The sequence below is a fragment of the Nomascus leucogenys genome, chromosome 9 (genome assembly GCF_006542625.1).
Source record: "Nomascus leucogenys isolate Asia chromosome 9, Asia_NLE_v1, whole genome shotgun sequence".
NCBI classification, from domain to species: Eukaryota; Metazoa; Chordata; class Mammalia; order Primates; family Hylobatidae; genus Nomascus; species Nomascus leucogenys.
In genome coordinates, this window is record NC_044389.1 from 66,247,851 (window position 1) to 66,261,919 (window position 14,069).

Genomic DNA, 14,069 nt, shown 5'->3' on the forward strand with positions numbered 1-14,069 from the left:
TCCCTAAGAATTAAACAGAAACCAGCCCTTTGGAAAGACTCATTCCACCCTTCATTTAACCAACACCCTGACACTGCCCCTCCCTTTTGCAGCTTCCACAAACCAACCAACCAGCATTCCTTCATGATAAGAGATCACCAACCATGGGCTGGTTCTTTTTAGTTGTTGTTTTTCACTCAGATCAAGTTTCCATGTATTCAAAAAATAAGTAAAAGTTTAAAAAGTGGTTTCACTAACTTTAGTTTCAGAACTGACTAACATCAGGCATTTCTTATTGTCAAAGTCCACCCTTCACAGAAGATAAGAAATTTCTGAAGTCTACCTTTGGATTCTTGTGGGATTCATTCTGACTAAGGAACATTTTTTTACAAGAAAAACCTGGAATTATGCAGAAAAACATTTCCCCAAACTGGGAGGGAGCCAACATTTCATTGAGAAATGTTTCTTTGTTTTGCTCACATTCTTTGAGGAGCAAGAAAATACTGACTCTCCAGATGTAGGTGTTTTGAAAATCAATACCGGGCTCTTACCTTTGGAACCAGACATCTCATGATTTGGGTTTGCAGTCCTTCTCTTTGGTGTCTTCAGGCTGAGTTTACTTGAGGAATAGTAGGATTGCTCTTCAATGCTAATAGAAAGCTTCTACTCTTACCATGATGTTTCACTGTTCTGTGGCATGTTTTACAAGTAATCAGCAACACACTTTTGGAGTCTTTGAACTTTTTCACAATTTTTGCTTCTTTAAAACTGAGTGTATAATTTCATGCTTCTCGATTAATCAGTTTCTGTATTTTGGGTGTCAATGTGGCTTTGGGTTTGAGACACACTCAAGAGTTATCCAGAATCAACAATTGTAAATAGTGTGGACAGGTTTCTTCAAAAGTACTCTTATCATAGGAGATGGCAGGCTTGGCCCTGGCAGCTGTTGTGCAGTCCCTGCTCTGAAGCTTCAAGGTAGATGCTTCTGTGTCATGGCTGTCACTGCCACTTCCTTGTCACAGGGACCTGGTGAGAAAACATGGCACCAGAAGTTGGCTTCCACCACGGGGTGGTTCTTGCCAGCCTAAGGAGGATGTGCAGTGAGGGTTTTCATGTCCTCGGCTTCACATTTTGTTTTTTGATTTTGTTGTTGTTGTTGTTGTTGTTTCGAGACAGTTTCACTCACTCTGTTTCCCAGGCTAGAGTATGGCATGATCACAGCTCACTGCAGTCTCCCCAGCTAATTTTTGTATTTTTTGTAGAAATGGGGTTTTGCCATGTTGCCCAGGCCGGTCTTAAATTCCTAGGCTTAAGTGATCTGCCCGTCTTGGCCTCCCAAAGTGCTGGGACTACAGGTTTGAGCCAACACACCTGGCCCGTTTCATCTTTTGACATCAGAGACCCAAAAACTTAACCCTGGGATCATGCTAAAGCCACCATTTTTGAACATGGGTCTCATGCAGAGGTGTAAGGTAGATGAATGTGCTTTGGTCAAGAATAGGCCTAGGCAGACATGCAGGCCAGCATGACTCAGCAAGTTTGGAGCACAGGCGCACAACTCCACTTGTTGTATAACGTGTGTGTGTAAGCTCATACTTGGCTTAAAGCCACTATTGTTTTTAAAAGCTATAACTACCCTGCAGACACTGTACGTGAGTCACACACTCAGAGAGAGTGAAGCTCCTAACCCTGTAGGGAGAGTCAACTATCTTGCAGATGGACATGAGGGGAGCCAGAAACCAGCAAGTGTGTCAGGGAATGCAGCTATAAGTGTGGGAGTGACAAGAGCTGCAGAGCTGGCTGCCGAGAAGGGATGCAGCTGGAGCAGACAACTGAGACAAAGGAACAGTGTACGAGAGCTGCTGAATAAAACCATATTCCACCTGCCTGCAGCCCCCCGAGTGTTCTTTCAGCTATCTGCCACCCATCCACCCACTCCCCTTGGACCTCAGCATAGGCTGGAACATGACAGTTGGTGTGACAAGAGGCATGAAGGTCAATTGCACATGCATTTCTCATTTTATAAATATTCATGACTCCTCCTATAGCTTATTGAATATGTATATTTGGCCACCCACTTCAGCATAAATTCCTGCCTTATTCTTCTCATTTTTGAAGTGCTTGTTTCTGGCTTCTAATGGGAGATTATGCTTCCCAGCCTGTCAAAATGGCCACTTGCAGGCTGCAACCCTTTATGAAAAATAAAGCTCTCCTTTCCATTCTTAAGAACCTCATCATTCTTCAGTTGCCACTTTTTTTGAAACAAAGGTGATTTTAAGATCACATACAATTTATTTGAAAATAATACTAGTATCTATTATAATTTGGTCTATTATATATAATTCGGTCTATTATATATAATTATATATAATTCGGTCTATTATATATAATTATATATAATTTGGTCTATTATAATTTCGTCTTTAACCAAATTATAACACATGTAGTAGCTTTCTGAGCTACTATATAATAGCTTTCTAAGAACATTTATATATATGTTCATTTATATACATACATTTTATCTCATATATAATAGCTCTCTAAGAACATTTATATAATATAATAGCTTTCTAAGAACATTTAAACAACAGAGGACTTGATCTTAAACCAATCAAGATGAAATAAGAAAATAAGAATAACTCTGTGTTCAGTTTCCTCATCTGTTAAATGAAAAAGAAAAAGAAAAAGTAATAATAATTTGGTCAAATAGCCTATCATGAAACCATGAAGAAACTTGTGTGTCCACATCTCTGACAGACCTTGCACTTTAACCACTGTAAGTAAAATGGCATTTGTTTGGGCAATATAAGTAAAAAAAAAAACACACACACACACACACACAAAACTCCCATTTCAGAAAACTTCTCTACAAAGAGAAAGAAAACAGTGTTATGATTAAATAAGCATTAAACCAGAATGTGATGCACAGCTCAGACAATCTGCTAAAGAGATTGCAAAGACAGAAAGAAATCCACTGACATACAGCTAGCTGGACATAACCCATCACATTAGGCAGGTGATTTGTGAATTGGAGTCAGGTGATAGCCAAAGTTTGTCCACCTCCTCCCAGGAGACTGGGAAGATAGGGTGTTATCTTCCTTGATGGGTACATTTCAAAGAAATGACTCCCAGGTCCTTGAGAAAACATTCTTGAATCATGAGCCTGGAAAGAGGCTTACTTAGCTATTTAAAAGACTTACATACATTTGAAAAGGGCTGAGAAAGAAATTCTTTAAAAAAAGAGGGGGCGAAGTAGAGAGGTGGGTCTCTTTCCTTGTTTTCAACAGGAAGAATTAAGTTTCTTATTCACCCTTACACACACTCTGGGGTTAGTTAATAAACTGAATTCGTGCTAGATAATGAGGGATAAAAGGTAATTCAGCACATGTCAAGGATACAGTTTTCCTTTTTGGCAAAGCAGCAGAAACATACTCACTTTCCTAATTGCCTAGGCCAGGGTTTTTCAACCTTAGCACTGTGAAGGAGGAAAAATACCTTTCCTTCCCCTCATTTTAGGTTCATTGGCTGGGGGTCCCTGTAACAAAAGGCAGATTAACAAGAGAAAAGCATCCAAATTTATTTAATATAAGTTTTACATGACAGAGGAGCCTTCACAAGGAAATGAAGACCCAAAGAAATGGAGTAAACCTGAATATTTTTATGCTAGGTTTGCTGAAGAGTGGATAGTCTTGGAGAAATATAATAGGGCAAAGAGTATGATCTAATGGTAGTAAACTAGGGGAAACAGCAAGTCTTGCTTATTAATTCTTCTGTGTGTCTCTGTGTCTTTGAAAATAAGGATGTTTCATTTCTCTTGGTGTACGGAGGACATCTCTCATATGAGGTCTTACGATCTGCTTCAGGGGAAGTTCAGAAAATCCTTTCCAGGTTCCTTTCCTTTTCCTTCTCCTTTCCTTCCCCTTTTCCTCTCCTCCCTCCCCTCCCCTCCCTTGCCTTCCACTCCCCTCTCTCTCCTCTCTTCTCTTCTCCTTTCTTCCTTCTTTCTTACAGGGTCTTGCTATATTGCCCAGGCTGAATTCAAATTCCTGGGCTCAAGTGATTCACCCACCTCAGCCTCCCAAAGTGCTAGGATTGCAGTCATGAGCCATCATGCCTGGCCTATTTTTTGCTACAGGGGTGTCAGCTGTGTTTGTGACAAGTGAGGAGAAGATACCACTTTTCCTCCTCTACACCATTCTACTAATTTCAGTGATTGGCTTTGCTGTGCCAGGCAACCCCAGTTTGGTTCTGTAACACCCCCAGATGATGTCTGATCACCCTGGTCTGCCTTTGGCAAGAATCCTGTTGGGCTGGTTTAGCCAGAACCCCCCTTACCCTGCATGTTTCCTTTTAATAATTTTCCATCCACTGACCTGTTTTCTGCTCCTTGGTTCTAAATTCCCACTTGCCCATGGTATATTTGGAGTTGAGCCCAATCTTTCTCCCCTACTGAAAAATCCCATCACAGTGGTCCCTATACGTATCGGAATGGTCCTGAATAAAGTCTGCCTTATGAAGGGGTTAAGAACCTGCCACCCCAGAACATGTTCTGGCATATTGAGTATTTTGAGTTAGAGGCACTCAAAAAACGGCAGATGCAAGAAGATAACTCTGACCTTCCTTCTGTTTCCTAAAAGCAGGAGATGAAATTCCCACATGAGGGATATTCTGCCTATTCCAGAGGGAAAGTATCATTTTTATCATCAAGGATGGGAAGTCGAGGCTGAGGAGAATCTGAATAAACCATAGACTAATCCTTAGGTTCCTAGCCACTATACTACCCAGTACCCTTTGTTGCATCACATTTTCACAATTTACTACTCTTCGTTTAATTCTTTATATAAGTGTTCATCTCTAGCAGCGTCTTTGGGTCTTCATTTCCTTATGAAGTCCCCTGTGCCATGTAAAACCGTACTAAATTTTTCGTATGCTTTTTTCCTGTTGATCCCTCTTATGTCAATTTAGTTCTCAGCTTGAGGGGGTGAAAAAAACAAATCCTGAGGGCATTTTTTGCCTGTCTTTATGTACGGGAGGAAAAATAATGCCCTCCTCCAACCTTCATGAGCTCTATAACAAAAGACAGATTAACAAGAGAGAAACAAATGGAAGTTTAATAACATGTGTACCCCCTGTAACATGGGAGATAACCCAGAGAAATAAGTAAATCTCTAGAGTAGATCTCAAAGAAAGATTTTAAAACCTCAGGCTTGAAAAGCATTATTCTCTGAAACAAAGAAATAAGGATGGAGAGAATGGCCAGCTAAGAGAAGATGGCCAGAAAAAGCATCTTAAACAAAGGTACATTTGTTATACAGATTTAAGTTGATGCCTTCCTTCTTTATTGATTAAGCATCTCTAGAGATTTAGTCTTCCTTCTCTTCCTGGTGCAGAGAGGGAGACACACTTAAAAATGAAGACTGCCTTTATAGCTGCAAATTTCTCTTACACAAAAGGGTAACTTTCTAGAACTTCTGTGTCTGCAGTTTCTCAAAATAACCAGCTCAAAATAAACCTTATGCCAAAGAGGCCTATTTTGGGGTGGCATATTCTGGACTCTGGCAGTCATATTTTGGAGTGGTATGTCCTGAGCCCTGTCACTTACTGTGTTTAATAAGGATCATCAAATAATTTTTTCTCTAGCAGAACTTAGTGTGCCCCTGGCACGCAGCACTCACAGGTTCCTCGTGTTACTGGAAAGGGGTCCCAGTCTAGACCCTAAGAGAGCGTTCTTGGACCTCGTGCAAGAAAGAATTCAGGTCAAGTCCATATGGTAAAGTGAAAGCAAATTTTTTAAGAAAGTGAAAGAACAAAAGAATGGCTACCCCATAGGCAGAGCAGTGGCAGGGGCTGCTCAACTGAGTATACTTACAGGTATTTCTTGATTTTGTGCCAAACAGGGGTGGATTATTCATGAGTTTTCTGAGAAAGAGGTGGGCAATTCCTGGAACTGAGGGTTCCTCGCCTTTTTAGACCATATGGGGTAACTTCCTGATGTTGCCATGGCTTTTGTAAACTGTCATGGCACTGGTGGGAGTGCCTTTTAGCGTGGTGATACATTGTAATTAGCATAAAGTGAGCAGTAAGGATGACTAGAGGTAACTTTGGTCATCATCTTGGTTTTGGTGGATTTTAGCTGGCTTCTTTACCACAACCTGTTTTATCAGCAAGGTCTCTGTGACCTGTATCTTCTGCCAACCTCCTGTCTCATCCTGTGATTAAGAATGCCTGACCTACTGGAATGCAGCATAGTATGTCTCAGCCTTATTTTGTCCAGCCCCTATTCAAGATAAAGTCACTCTGATTCGAATGCCTCTGACACCCATGCTGTCCTTTTTTCCGAATGGGTCAGTGAGGTGGAGGTGGAAGCACACGCCTTTAACATCCCCTTCTAATCTCTCTCAGCACTATGTTCCTACCTCTCCTCTTCAATTCCTCTTCTTAACACTTTTGATACAGTTATTTGTGAGGATGCCTTATCCCTGCTGCTAAGCTGCATGTTTCGTTAGGACTCTATCCTGTTAGATTCACCTTTATATCCTCTGTAGCACACAGCAAACCCTCAATAGAAAGTATAGGGTGTAGAAAAAAAAAAAAAAAAAAAAAAAAAAAAAAAAAAAAAAAAAAAAAAAAAAAAAAAAAAAAAAAAAAAAAAAAGGTGTCATGAAACAATTTCAAACAGGAACCAAACTGTAATCTACCTGTGTCTTAAATTGATGCCTTTCTGGTTTCCACAGTAAAATGAGAGAAATGTTTTCTGCAGTGTTCAGATTCTGGAAGCTAGGCCCGTTTCTTCCCCCTTAGATCTCTGGACTTCATCTTTCCCTTCTCTGTATCATTTCTTGCTCATATTTATGGAAACACACCGTGGCCAAACAGCTCTATTGTTCCTCCTTTTGCTGGCCAACAACTGTTTCTCCAGTTCCCATTGTCCTTAAAGGATACCAGAATATCTCACCCCAAAATATGCCTTTTTGGCTTATAAATTATTTTGAGCTAAAGGCAATTAAGAGCCAGCAGATACAGGAAAAGCTCTTTATCTCCTGATGACTGCCTGAAAACAAATTGTATTAGTCTGTTTTCGCACTGCCGTAAAGAACTACCTGAGACTGGGTAATTTATAAAGAACGGAGGTTTAATTGACTCAGTTCCACATGGCTGGGGAGGACTAAGGTGTCTTCCAATCATGGCAGAAGGCAAAGGGGAAGCAAGGCACATCTTAAATGACAGCAGAAGAGTGGGGTAGAAGTGCCCCACGCTTTTTAAACCATCAGATTTCATGAGAACTCACTCACTATCATGAGAAGAGCAAGGGGGAAGTCTGCCGCCAAGATCCAGTCACCTCCCACCAGGCTCCTCCTCCAATTTGACATGATATTTGGGTGGGAACACAAATCCAAACCATATCATTCTGCTCCTGTCCCTTCTGAAATCTCATGTCCTTTTCACATTGCAAAATACAATTATCTGTTCTCAACAGTCCCCCATTCTTTACTCATTTCAGCATTAACTCAAAAGTCCACGGTCCAAAGTCTTACCTGAGACAAGGTAAGTCCCTTCCATCTATGAGCCTGTAAAATCAAACAGTTACTTCCAAGATACATTGGGGGTACAGGGATTGGGTAAATGCTCCCATTCCAAATGGGAGAAATTAGCCAAAACAAATGGGCTACAGACCCCATGCAAGTCCGAAACCCAGCAGGGCAGTCATTAGATCTTACAGCTCCAAAATAATCTCCTTTGACTCCATGTCTCACATCCAGGTCATACTGATGCAAGAGGTGGGCTCCCAAGGCCTTGGGCAGCCCTGCCTCTGTGGCTCTGCATGGTACAGCCCACATGGCTGCTTTCACGGCTGAAGTTTAGTGCCTGTGGTTTTTCCAGGCACACGGTGCAAACTGTCAGTAGATCTACCATTCTGGAGTCTGGAGGACAGTGGCCCTCTTCTCACAGCTCCACTAGGCAGTGCCCTAGTGGGGACTCTGTGTGGGGGCTCCAACACCACATTTCTCCTCTGCACTGCCCTAGAAGAGGTTCTCCATGAGGGCACCCCCCGCCTGCAGTAGACGTCTTCCCTGGACATCCAGGCATTTCCATACATCCTCTGAAATCTAGGTGGAGATTCCCAAACCTCAATTCCCAAACCTGTGCACCCATAGGCCAATACCACATGAAGCTGCCAAGGCTTGGGGCTTGCACCCTCTGAAGCCATGTCCAGAGCTGTACTTTGGCCCCTTTTAGCCACAGTTGGAGCTGGAGCAGCTGGGATGCAGGATGCCATGTCCTGAGGCTGCACAGAGCAGCAGGTCCTGGGCCTGGCCCACTAAACCATTTTTTCCTACTAGGCATCCAGGTCTGTGATGGGAGGGGCTGCCATGGAGGTCTCTGAAATGCCCTGGAGACATTTTCTCCAGTGCCCTGGCTATTAAAATTTGGCTCCTCTTTACTTGTCAAAATTTCTACAACAGACTGGAATTTCTCCCCAGAAAATGACTGGCTACCACATGGCTGGGCTGCAGATTTTCCAAACTTTCACGCTCTGCTTCCAGTTTCGGATAATCTCTTTGTTCGTGCATATGAATGTACACTTTTACAAACAGCCAGGTCATATCTTGAATGCTTTGCTGCTTAAAAATTTCTCGTGCCAGATACCCTAAATCATCTTTCTTAAGTTCAAAGTTCCATAAATCTCTAAGGCAGGGGCAAAATGCCACCAGACTTTTTGCTAAAGCGTAGCAAGAGTGATCTTTACTTCAGTTTTCAATAAGTTTCTCATCTCCATTTGAGACCACCTCAGCCTGGACTACATTGTCCATATCACCGTCAGCATTTCTGTCAAAAGCCATTCAACAGTCTCTAGGAAGTTCCAAACTTTCCCATACCTTCCTGTCTTCTTCTGAGCCCTCCAAACTGCGCCAACCTCTGCCCATTACCCAGTTCCGGCATTGTTTCTACATTTTCAGGTATCTTTATAGAAGTGCATTACTCCTGGTACCAATTTTCTGTGTTAGTCTGTTCTCACACTGCTATAAAGAACTACCTGAGGCTGGATAATTTATAAAGAAAAGAGGTTTAATTGACTCACAGTTCTGCAGGCTTAACAGGAAGCATGACTGGGAGGCCTCAAGAAATGTACCATCACGTTGGAAAGGGAAGCAAGCACCTTCTTCACATGGTGGCAGGGGAAGGAGGGGAGGTGCCACATCACTTTTAAACAATCAAGTCTCCTGAGAACTCACTCACTATCACAAGACCAGCAAGGGAGAAATCTGCCCCCATGATCCAATCACCTCCCACCAGGTCCTTCCTCCAATTCAACATGAGATTTGGGAGGGGACAAAAATCCAAACCATACCACAAAGTAAGTAAATTTTTTTTGTAAAAAAGTTTATATTTTTGAAGGACACTTCCATCTGTAAAGAAGTCTCTGTACCAAGGACAGAGCTACTCCAGGGAGACAAGTCTTATCCCCTCCAGCCCACCCCCGCCCTTAGAGAGTATTATCTGCATAACAGGACAAGTCTTCTTTACCTTGCATTTCCCCCCTCCCCTTCCCATAACTTGCTTCCTCTGCTCAGAAGCCCAAAGCCCCTTTTATTTGTGTAGCTTAGTCTGTGTATAAGCGTCAAGCATCTGGCTACCTCCTTGAGTCACATTTTCTCTCATTTGTACATATATAAGTTAAACGGTTTTTTCTTTTTTGTTCGTCTGCCTTTATCAGTTTGATTTGCGGGCCTAGCCATTGAAGCTAGGAGGATAGAAGGAAAAAGATTTTCTTCTCTATATCCCCCAAACACTAACCAATTTCCTGTTCCTATAAAGAATTTAAGGAAGACTGGCATTGGAAAGGCCCTGATGGTGATGAGGAAGACCAAGCCATGCCTACCTCTTTTATCAGAGAGTGTGCTGTTTGGAAAACAGAGCCCATCTCAGATAATTTTGTTGAGGGAATTTGATATAGGGAACCAAATACAAAAGTGTTGAGAGAATTGAAAAGTCAAACAAAGGACAAGGAGGCAAGCCAGATATTAGCAACAGCAAGAGGCTGCTACTACCCACAGGACTAGAAAGAACAAAAGAAAAGGTGGTATTGGGAAGCCAGGAGCCAGACCACCACCATTGGTGGGAGTTAGCCACTTTGGAGCCTGCCCAAGGAGCTGAGACTGCAGAGGGGCTGCCTCAAAAAGGCTGGGACCTTAGAGGAGACGCAGTCGGAGATGCTGCCAGATCTCCTGCCAGTGCCTCCCACTGGCCTATTGAGAAGGAAAAACTTTTCCTTTACTATCTTATGTTCAGTAGCTCAGGGCCTGTGAATTTAACAGACAAAAGACAGAGTCACAGGAGAAAAGACAGTTTGTGTGTGCAATGCACACATGAGTGCTCAGTGAGGAGTCACTGGGTGTGGTGTGGTAGTTAGAATTTGGGGCTTGCATTCCTAACTTCATAGGTGAAAGGGAGAAAGGAGAAAAGTCTCCTCATGAAAGAACAAATAGATTTCTTTAGGAAAGACAAATAGGTTTTTAGGGACAAAAAAAAAAACAGGAGACAAGAAAGTTTGTAATAATGTTTGTTTGTAAGTAGTCTGTCTCCTTTCTGGCCATGAAACCACACTGAAGAGGGGATTTATGGTAGGTTAACTCTTGGTCTCTCTCATGGGAGGAAATCTGCTTCAAAGAGGAAATTTATGGCACCCTCATTTAGAAGTTTCTGCTTTTTGTCAGAGAAAGGAAGCTCTGAGAGGGCTCCTTTCTGTATCTGTTGAATCTCAAATGTCTTCAGCTTAAAATAATCTTTATATTGTCAACCTAAATAACAGAGAGAGGCTCTCTAAAAGAAAAGATGTTTATTTGGGAATAGAACATTGCAAAAGGAATGCACATACCGTAGTAAACTATGTGTATATTTAGGGAAGTGAAGGAAGACAAAGGTTTTCAAAGGAAAAAATGAGGATTATGTGATTGTTTTGAAATAATTATTCTTGGCTCTGAAGATCAATAATAATGGTGGCACCAGTCCAAGGTTGGACTGGCAGTTGCTGGGCAGAAGTCCTTGCAGAAGTCTTTTATGTACAAAGTTGTGTTTTGCTGTAGAGTCTTTTTCATGATCAGGCATACAAGCATGAAAACCCTCTCTTCATGGCCTTCCCTGGCTCTATGGTCAGAGTTTTCTTAATATCAGTGACTCCATTTTGACTCTGGCATCTTTCACAATACCAGCTCTGGAGCTTCAAGTGGGTTTCCACAGACTAAACCTAACTGAGCACCAGGTCAACAAGAAAGACTGGGAAATGGAAATGTTCAGGCTCTGGCCCCTACAATTCTGAGAAGAAAAGAGCAGGGGATGGTTCTGAGAACAAATAAACAGCCATCCCATTTCTTTTTCTGTGGTCACCAGTGATGTGGCTCCACAATTGCCCCTTTAGGAGTACTCCACCATGCAGGAAACACTGCCTACCCCCGGACAGCAAGCCCAGCAGTTCACTTCCGGGTTTCCTTGAATTACTACTTTGATGGTTACTGCCTGAAAAGCAAGAAGAGTTTTTAATCTGAGAGAACTCTACTGCCCTCCACAGTCGCATACATGTAACTACTAACTTAGATTGGTTTGTAAGTAACACCAAATTGAGGTGCTTAAATAAAACACCCCAATAACACTCTGAAGCTTCTTAATTCACAGTATAGATGTGGCAAGTGTTCCCAGGGATAAGGAGTGGAACTCATTTCCTTCCAAGCCACTTGAATTACCTGTGGAACAATTTATCTGCAATTCTAGCAGAGACCAGCCAGGACATCTGTTACCAAGGGTGGGATTCAAGCTTCTCATTCAACAGATCATTGACGTTCACTAAGGAAAAGCGAACTCTTGAGTGGCTTTCTCTGATCTTAATCTGCTTAGTGGTCTGTATCAGACACAGGAACTCAATTGATCATTATTTATGGATGAAACCACTCGCTATTATGAATCAGTAGCATGCCAATTATGCATTAGGAATAAATAATGAGAAAGACTTTTTTTCATTGCTGAATTGATAATAAAGAAGTTTTGACAGTGTCTGCTCATTTTTCAGGAAAAGACAAAAAAGGACACATGAAACTTGTAGGGAAGCCAGCCTCCACCTGCCGTTCACTCTGCCCACAGTAACAAAAGTGCGGATGCAGCCACTGTTAGTGTGTTCCGCCCACGGTACTATTTAGTGAGGCATCAGACCATTCTCAAATTTTTCTGTGTTTGGACTCATGTCCCACTTTTGTGCTTCTCTCAAGGACTTTCGGCTTCTCCTGAAAGAACACGTGTTCATCCAGCCCAACATCTTGGCAAAGGCAAGTCTTTTTGGCAGCAGGGCCATTAATGATAGTAGGTGCTGGCAAAAGTGTAGGCAGCCAGGGCTCAGGGGAAGGCAGTGACCCAATTACTGACAGCTGTTAGAGCCTCGTTTCTCTGCCTTTTAGTTTCCCCAGCAGAGTGGTACCGACACCACCATCATTAACAGTTAATTTTGATTTAGTATGTCTGCACAGGCTGGGACAACTAAAGTGCAGCCTGTTGCCTATAAAAGCTCAACTCCCCCCTTGAGGTCATTTTGAATTGCACCTGCTCAGGCCCAAGCGATAGGTGGAAGAAGCTTTTCAAGGTCATTCCAGTTTCTAAAGGCTTCCTCCCGCAGCAGGAGTCTTGAAAGATGAACTTAAGAGCTATGCAAAGGGCTGAAATAACTTATGTTAAAACCCTCTTTCTACTCCCCTGTGATCATACTGAGAAAAACCCAAGAACTAAAATTAAGCTAAAGACAAAGACCCAGGTTTTATAACAACCAAATGTCAAGCTTAGTGATGGTATTTTAAAAAACCAGCTAAGTGGAGTATTTTGAACAAATATTGGAGGGTGACGAAAACTCTTTTCTTGACCAAACTTTATTTATTACTTTATGTTTTAAAAATAGATACGGGGCCTCAGTCTGTTGCCAGGCTGGAGTGCAACGGCATGATCATATCTCACTGCAGCCTGAATCTCCTGAGCTCAAGCGATCCTGCCACCTCACCCTCCCAACGTGCTGGGATTATAGACATGAGCCACCACGCCTGGCTCAAACTTTAGAAAGACTCCTCTGAGCCCTCTTTTTGATGAGGCCTCAACTTTGGCCTGTAAAAACTACAGACTCTCAGAAGAAATGATTTCATCCACACTCTCTCTTCCCTACTAAAAGACTCGAACCACCAGTAATATAGTCTCTAACAGTTAAGGCTGAACCCCTAGGATGACCCCTCACTCCCCTTAAAGTGCCTGCCTGGGAATGCTCAAGGCTGCTGGAGAATTGCTGTCTGTTCCAGCCCAAACCTGGTAATAGACAGATAGGCCCCTTCACCTGCCTGCCTTAGAGCAGTACCTTTAGAAAGTTTGCAAGTGTAGATGCTTTCTCTCCCTCTTTGTGATGTTGATTTCCACCATCCAGAACTCTCCTCAAGAACCTGAGGGCCATCCCTTTTTTTTTTTTGAGATGGTTGAAGCGATTCTCCTGACTCAGACTCCTGGGTAGCTGGGATTACAGGCTCCTGCCGCCATATCTGGCTAATTTTTGTATTTTTAGTAGAGACGGGGTTTTACCATGTTGGCCAGGCTGATCTCAAATCACCTCCAGTGATCCAGCTGCCCAGACCGCCCAACGTGGTGGGATTACTGGTGTGAGCCACTGCGCCCGCTGGCCATCTCTTTGAAATGCAGAAATTCAGGGAAATAACTCTGCTCTCCTTACCACATCTCCCAGCGGGGTGACCACTGCGCTCTAACTAGCAGCACTATCTCCTGTCATAAAGATGTGAGGGGAAATCTGCTTTTCTTCCATATAAGCACCAATGAACAAACCCAGTCCCTGCTCAAGCTCGATCTGGTTCCCCCATCCTACCCCCTCATTCTCCCTTTAAAACGCCCAGTCACCTCTGCACAATCAAAGTAAGCTCAGTTCACACTGGATCTCTTCCCTATTGCCGTGGTTATGACAGAATAATGTCTATTTTAGTACTTTACTAGTGTCTGACTTTGTCTTTGACAAAGGTCAGATACATTTTCTTTTTGTCATAGGGAGCAGGGATTAGTTT

The 14,069-nt window shown here is 42.6% G+C and overlaps 1 pseudogene; it reads right to left on the reverse strand.

The window, feature by feature from the left end:
• Nucleotides 1-277: 277 nt before the first annotated feature.
• On the reverse strand, nucleotides 278-6,475 carry LOC100600378 (annotated as a pseudogene).
• Between the last annotated feature and the right edge of the window lie 7,594 nt (nucleotides 6,476-14,069).